Here is an 8,660-nt window from a genome sequence, read left to right on the forward strand (position 1 = left end):
TTTATCGCAGATGGTATCAGGAATCAGATGGGCTTTGTAAGATTTGGGTGTGGCATTTTCATTTAACATTATTTTACACTTGATATGTTTGAGTTTTCAGTGCCATCCTTGAACACTGCTGGGGCATCATCCAGTACCTTTCTTCATTCACTTTCAGCTGTCTCTATAGCAGGGGATACGGCACGCAAATGGCGGATGGATCGCCAATCAAGTTGTAGTTGTCTCAGCCACTCATGTCCATAAAACTATACACATAGGAGCAAAATTAGGCCATTCAGCCCATCGAGTCTGCTCCGCCATTTCATCATGGCTAATCTTGGATCCCACTCAACCCCATACATCTACCTTCCCGCCATGACCAATCAGGAAACTACCAACTTCAACTTCCGCCTTAAAAATACCCACAGACTTGGCCTCCACCTCAGTCTGTGGCAGAGCGTTCCACAGATTCACTACTCTCTGGCTAAAAGAATTCCTCCTTACTTCTGTTCTGAAAGGTCGCCCCTCTGTTTTGAGGCTGTGCTCTCCAGTTCTGGATACCCCCACCACAAGAAAAGTCCTATCCACATCCTCCTTATCTAGTTCGTTCAGCATTCAGGTCTCAATGAGATCCTCACACATTCTTCAAAATTCCAGTGTATAAAGGCCCAAAGCTGCCAAATGCTCCTCATATGTTAACCTATTTATTCCCAGAACCATCCTTGTGAACTTCCTCTGGACTCTCTCCAATGCCAACACATCCTATCTGAGATATGGGGCCCAAAACTGTCGACAATATTCCAAGGGCAGCCTGACTAGTGTCTTATAAACCCTCAGCCTTATCTCCTTGTTTTTATATTCTATTCCCCTTGAAATAAATACCAACATTGCACTTGCCTTCACCACAGACTCAGCCTGTGAATTAACCTTCTGGGAGTCTTGCACCTCTGCGTCTCTGATGTTTGAACCTTCTCCCATTTAAAGAACAGTCCGTACTATTGTTCCTTTTACTAAAAGGCATTATCATACATTTCCCAACATTGTATTCCATCTGCCACTATTTTGCCCATTCTTCCAATAGGTCCTGCTGCAATTACATTGCTTCCTCAGCATGACCTACCCCTCCACCTATCTTCGTATCATCAATTCCGTTATCCATAAACAAGATAAAATCTGCAGAGGCTGGCAATCCAAGCATCACACACAAAATGCTGAAGGAACTCAGCAGGCCAGGCAGTGTCTATGGAAAAGAGTACATGTCAATGTTTCAGGCCGAATCATTGTCAAACAATCTGAAAAGCAGCGGTCCCAATACTGATCCATGAGGAACACCACTAGTCACCGGCAGCCAACCAGAGAAGGCCCCCTTTATTCCCATTCGCTGCCTCCTGCCTGTCGGTCATTCCCCTATCCATGCCAGCATCTTTCCTGTAACACCATAGGATTTTATCTTTTTAAGCAGCCTGATGTGTGGCATCTTATCAAATGCCTTCTGAAAATCCAAGTAAATGTCATCTACTGTCTCTCCTTTGTCCACCCTGCTTGTTACTTCCTCAAAGAATTCTAACAGATTTGTCAGGCAAGATTTCCCTTTACATAAACCATGCTGATTTTGACATATTATCATTAGTCTCCTGAAACCTCATCATTAATAATAGACTCCAACACTTTCCCAACCACTGGGGTTAGACTAACTGGCCTATAATTTCCTTCCTTTTGCCTTCCTCCCTTGTTAAAGAGTGGGGTGACATTTGCAATCTTCCAGTCCTTTGGGACCATGCCAGAATCAAGTGATTCTTGAAAGATCATGACCAATGCATCTGTTATCTCTTCAGCAACTTCTCTCAGGACTCTGGAATGTAGTCCATCAGGCCCAGGCGACATCCACCTTAAGACCTCTGAGTTTGCCTCACACTTTTTTCTTTGTAATAGCAATGGCACTCACTCATGCTCCCTGACACTCACGGACCACTGGCACACTGCTGGTGTCTTCCAGAGTGAAGACTGATGCAAAATACCCATTAAGTTCATCTGCCATTTCTTTGTTCCCCATTAATACCTCACCAGCATTATTTTCCAGTGGTCCAGTATCAACTCTCACCTCCCTTTTACTCTTTATATAACTGAAAAAACTTTGTGCATCCTGCTTTATATTATTGGCCAGTTTGCCCTCATAATTCATCTTTTCCCTTCTTATACCTTATTTAGTTGCCTCTTGTTGGATTTTAAAAGCTTCCCAATCATCGAACTTCCCACTCACTTTTGCTGCTTTATATGCCCTTTCCTTGACTTTTATGCTGTCTTTAACTTCCCTTGTCAGCCATGGTTGCCTACCCCTGCCATGTGAGAACAACTTCTTCTGTGGAACACATCTATCCTGAGCTTCGTGACCTATTCCCAGAGAATTCAGCCACCTCTGCTCTGCTGTCATCCTCACCAATATCCTCCTCCGATCCACCTGGGCAAGCTCCTCTCTCATGCATTGTTACCACAATGTGGGCCCTCCTGTCTTCACTTTCTTTCCAGTCGTGACAAAGGGTCTTGGCCCAAAACATTGACTGTAGTTACTGTTAATCATTTCGATAGATGCTGCTGACCTGCTGAGTTCCTCCAGCATCCTGTGAGTGGTTTTCTTCATTTCCAGCGTCTACGGTAGCTCTTGTGTTTAGCACTGAATGCATAATACCTGCATATTGAATTAACTGGCTAAATATCTAAATATCTGTTAATTGAACCTGGCAGGCACTGTAAGAAGAAAGGGTTGGCTGGTGGTGGTGGGGGGGAGGGGGTGGTGGAATCTCACCGAAACTGATCAGATATTGAAAAGCCTTGACGGAGTGGAGGTGGAGGCCAAGTCGATGGGTACACTTAAAGCAGGGGTTGTTACATTCTTCATTAGTAGGTGCTCCAGAGGTTATGGAAAGAAGGGAGGAGAACTGAGTTGAGAGGGATAATAAATCAGCAATGGCGGAATGGTGGAGCAGACTTGATGGACCGAATGGCCTAATTCTGCTCCTATATCTAATGGTTTTATAGTAATAATGTTATGCTAACCACCGTACATCCATGCTGCCCCCAAGGTGTTCCTTTTGAAAGATTTAGCTGCTGTGTTTCCTGCAACAGTGACTCCATAATTGACTGGATAAATGCATTTGTTGAGGAAAGGTTCTTTGTAAAGACATGTCTCTCTCTCTGTCTAGTGTTCGCTTCAGCAGCGAGGAAGAAGAGTCTGGCGTATCGAGCAGCAGTGATGACAATGATGATGGTGGTGATCAAACTTTTAGGGTAAGGTTCAACAACTTTAGGCCCCTGTCTTTATTTTGGCATGACCCTGGCGTCTCCATCCCACCCGTTTCCAGAATGTGGCATAGCTCAGAGAAGGACAGGAACGTGCTGCTCATTGGTTCCCACGCCGGCTGCGACATCGTGCTCCACCGCGAGTTTGAGGATGGCCACGAGGTGGAGGACAGCAAAGAAGAGGCCACATCACCCTATGCTGTTTGGTCTGCACAATCGGATGCCATGAGCTCCACCTCATCCTCCTCCTCGTCTGTAGACTTGCAGTGGATCAAGCAGTTACAAGCCTCAGACCAGACCCTCGCCCCAGCCACCACCCAGCATGAGAAGACTGTGGATGAGCCAGCCCCTGCCGCCCCCAGCACAGCAGAAGCCCCACCAGGCAAGGAAGAAGAACAGAGTGGCCGCTCCACTGACACCCCCACATCGTCCAGCATGGAATCCTCACCGCTGTATCCCCAGAGCAGTTCCTCAGACACCTCCACTCAATTCACGGGCAGAAGCTCAACCATCACCACCTCCGAGGACTTCACGGGGGATTCTTCCGGATTGGACGTGACTCTCGAAGGTGACCGCTGGGTACCCGAGGGGTCTCCTGCAAAGTGTAGCACTGAACCACTCAACCCACAGCAGAAAACCCCGCCAGGTACATCTCCATTCAACGCCATCTTATTCCTGTTTCCTCCTCCTCCTGGGTACAGAACCAGCTTCCACTCAAATCTCAACAGCTTCACTCAGTCTGAGAGGATTCTACACCAGAAGCCCTCTCCGAGCAAAGAATTCCCTGTTAGATTCTTTAGATTTGGTTTATTTATCACTTGAGATAGATTCCGCCTGTCATAAAACTGATGTAATAAGGCAGCTTTGACAGGCAGTTCTGAGGTAAAGTTCCTGAAACTCTCAACATTGCCAGGCCTGTTTCCAGCTCTTTCAGCATTATGAGGTTGGTATAGCTGGGGGGGGGGGGGCGGTTTGTGAAGGTTAGGTTATCATAGGTGGGGGAAAGGGTAGTGGGGAATAAGCTCTCACTGCCTATTAAATGCTCCCAACGTAGGGTGCCTCAAATAACCTCTGACAATCAAATTCAGCTCCTGGCATTCACCTGCGGCTTAGCTACTAAACCGAACGGAACTGTTTCTACTTACAGGAGAAGGGGCAAAGGTGGGTTACCGGCACCTTAAAACCAGTCGCTCTGGGCAGATGAGCTCATCAGCTGTGGCTGGCAGCTCAGCTAAGAGAAGGCAAACTCTGATCTCAAAAGTCCGCTGCCTTGCGGCTATACCCAGTCTTGGGGAAGGCAGGCTTCAGGAGTAGATCCTGAGGAACAGTCTGGAGCTGGAGTCGCTAAGGCAGTCCTACGTTGAGTTCAACGCTGACTGGCAACTCCTGCTAATGCCAAACTGTATCGGTCTCTGCCATTCTTTTAGATTCATCGGTTGTATGGAGCGTGCTGCACGGCGAAGGCTTGGTTCCCATATCGTACTGTCCTGGCTTTTGTGTACAACGTAGACAGCTAGGACTCAACATCCATGGTCAAACCCAGCCAGCAGAGGATCTCCAGTACTCAATGCTTCTATGATCAGTGGGAGAGTGGGGGAACAGAAAAAGATACAGGAGGAGGAGTGGGCCAAAGACCACATTGAGCCTCTTCAGTCAGATCAAACTCAGATTCAGATTTATTTATCACATACAGTGATGTGCATCACTTGGGTTAACAACCAACACATCATAAGGATGTGCTGCAGGTAGCCTGCAAGTGTCACCACATTTCAGCAGCAACGTCGCATCCCCACGATTTACAAACCCTAATCCATACGTCTCTAGCAGCAGAATCCAGTCATTTAGTGATAAAGACATGAGAATGAGTGTTGTGGAGAAAACTGGAATCCACAGTGGAGGCCAAGTCGTTAGGCATATTTAAAGCAGAGGTCGATAGAGGTTCAGATTCAAATTTATATATTGCATTTACATGTGTTAATAACCAACACTACCCAAGGATGTGCTGGGGCAGCCCACGAGTGTCACCACACATTCTGATGTCCACAATGTTCAGAACAGCACACAGCCAACATACAAGCGACAACGAGACCACGGCAAAATATGTCCCTTTCCACCACCCACACATACAGTCAGGCCCTTAGTGACTATAACCTCAAGTTTTGGACATTTATACCCTGTCAAATATATTACCAATCTTAATGATTTGGTTGGAGACCACTCTCGGGGTGGAGGAAAAATACCTCATATTCTATCTAGGTAGCCTCCAACCTAATGCCTATTCCCAATTCTGGCTTCTTACTCTTCTCCTCACCTGCCTAACACCACTCCCCACCGGTGCCCCCCTTCCTTCCCTTTCTCCCATGGTCCACTCTCCCCTCCTGTCACATTCCTGCTTTTACAGCCCTTTGTCTTTTCCACCTATCACCTCCCAACTTCTCACTTCATCCCACCCTCCGGCTTCACCTATCACCTTCAGGCTTGTCCTCCTTCCCTTCCCTTCCCTCTACCTTTTCATTCTGTCTTCTCCCCACCCCGCTTCCTTTCCAGTCCTGACAAGGGGTCTCGGCCCGAGACATTGACTGCTGATTCATTTCTATAGATATTGCTGTGACCTGCTGATTTCCTCCAGCATTTTTGTGTGTGTTGCCCATCAGCAGTTTAAAAAAAAATCTTTTTTTAGACTTCCCCGACTGTTCTGGTGTCACATTTATACATTTTCCCTTTAGCCTTCCTACAGCAGTAAAAGCTGTGCACAGTGTGGTCCAAGAGTCGGAAAGTGGGCAAAATAAATTCATTGTCCCCTTGGATTGAACCCAGGGCATAGATCAGCACTTTTTGTGTGTGTTGCTTGAATTTCCAGCATCTGCAGTTTTCCTCGTGTTTGAGTTTTTAAGTAGATTGGAATTTTAAGGTTTGTTAATCATCCAACATTTACTTGTTTCTTGTTTCCAAGGAATCTCCCAATAATGTTTGGCACTGCCTGAATATTTCACATAGAACACTACAGCATAGTAAAGGCCTTTCAGCCCACTGTGTCCTGCTGACCTTTTACCCTACTCTAAACATCAGTCTAACACTTCCTCACCCCCACATAGCCCACCATTTTTCTTTTATCCACGTGCCCAAGAGTCTCTTAAATGCCCTCAAATAATGTATTTGGCAAGGCATTCCACACACTCACCACTCACCGTGTAAAAAAACCTACCTCTGACATCACCTTAAAATTTCTTCCAATTACCTTAAAATTATGCCCCATTGTTTTAGCTATTTCCACTCTGGCTTTCCCGTCTTTGGCTCTGCACTTGATCTATGCCCCTCATCATCTTGTACATCTCTATTTCAGCCTTCTTCACTCCAAGTAGAAAGGCTCTAAACTCACTCAGCCTTTTCTCTTACAATGTATCGAAAATGAGTGGGAAGTTGGATGAGTGGGAAGTTTTAAAAATCCAACAAAAGCCAACTAAAAAAGCCACAAGAAGGGAAAAGATGAAATATGAGGGAAAACTAGTGAATAATATAAAACAGGATACTAAATGGATAGAGGAATGGCTGACAAGCAAGAGACAGCAAGTGGAAATAAAAGGGGGGGGGGTTGGCTGCCAGTTGACTAGTCGTGTTCCTCAGGGGTCAGTATTGGGACTGCAACTTTTCATATTGTTTGTCAGTGATTTAGATAATGGAATTGATGGCTTTGAGGCATAGAAATGTAGAAAACCTACAGCACAATACAGGCCCTTCGGCCCACAAAGCTGTGCTGAAGCTTAGAAATCACCGAGGGTTACCCACAGCCCCCTATTTTTCTGAGCTCCATGTACCTGTCCAGGAGTCTTAAAAGACCCTATCATATCCACCTCCACCACCGTCGCCGGCAACCCATTCCACGCACTCACCACTCTCTGCGTAAAAAAGGCAGTTTGCAGATGATACGAAAATAGGTGGAGGGATAGGTAGTGCTGAGGAAGCAATGCGATTGCAGAAGGACTTAGACAAATTGGAAGAATTAGCAAAACAGTGGCAGATGGAATATGGTGTTGGTAAAAGGAACAATATTGCAGACTATTATCTAAATGGGCAGAAAATGTTAAACATCAGAAGTGCAGAGGGACTTAGGAGTCCTTGTGCAAGACTCCCAGAGGGTTAATTTACAGGTTGAGTCTGTGGTAAAGAAGGCATATGCAATGTTGGCAATCATTTCAAGGGGATAACGCTGAGGCTTTATAAGACATTGGTCGAGCTGCACTTGAGATTTGTCAACAGCTTTGGGCACCATATCTCAGAGGGATGTGTTGTCATTGGAGAGTCCAGAGGTGGTTCACAAGGATGATTCCGGAAATGAAGGGGTTAACATATGAGCACTTAGCAGCTTTGGGCCTGTACTCACTGGAATTTAGAAGAATGTGGGATGATCTCATTGAAACCTACCGATTGTTGAAGGGACTAGATGGGGAGGATGTGGAGAGAATGTTTCCTAAGGTGGGGGCATCTCAAAATTGAGGAACAACCCTTCAGAACAGAGGAAAGGATGAATTCTTTTTAGCCAGAGAGTAGTGAATCTGTGGAATGCTCTGCCACAGACTGCTGTGGAACTAAGACCATGGGTATATTTAAAGCTACAAGTGATAGTTTCCTGATCTGTCAAGGCATCAAAGGCTATGGTGAGAAGGCAGGTGTGTGGGGTTGAGTGGGATCCAGAATCAGCCATGATGGAATGGTGGAGCAGACTCAATGGGTCAAATGGCCTAATTCTGCTCCTTTGTCTTATGGTCTTAAGACTCTTGCCAGTTTTTGAGCTCATTGCTCCTGACTGCACTCAGTCATACCAAGCAAATAGCCATAGTACACTAGAACACAGAAAGAGGCCCTTCAAACCATCTAGTCCAGGGGTGGCCAACCTTTTACATTCCATGTGTTAATTTTTCCACGCACGAGTTCAGATGTGCCATACATGTAAAAATGTTAATATAGAACTAGTGCGCGAAAAAAATTGCATCTGAACTCATGCGTGAAAGAATTTGACGCATGGAGTGTAAAAGGTTGGCCACCCCTGCTCTAGTCAGTGCTGACTATTGATCTGCCTAGTCCCATCGACCTGCAGCTGGACCATACACCTCTTTACCCCTCCCATCCACATACCGCTCCAAATTTCTCTTAAATGTTGAAATAGAACCTGATCCACCATTCCCACTGGCAGCTCATTCCACACTCAAGCAAGGAAGTGCCCTTCTGTTCCCCTTGAACATTTCTTCCACTCTTAACCTCAATGGAAAAAGCCCGCTTATATTTATCCTATCTATACCCCTCATAATTTTGTATACCTCCATCAAATCTTTCCTTCTGTATTCCAGGGAATAAAGTCCTAACCTATTTTATCCTTCCCTATAACT

The sequence above is a fragment of the Mobula birostris genome, chromosome 9, assembly GCF_030028105.1.
Source record: "Mobula birostris isolate sMobBir1 chromosome 9, sMobBir1.hap1, whole genome shotgun sequence".
In the NCBI taxonomy this organism is placed as follows: Eukaryota; Metazoa; Chordata; class Chondrichthyes; order Myliobatiformes; family Myliobatidae; genus Mobula; species Mobula birostris.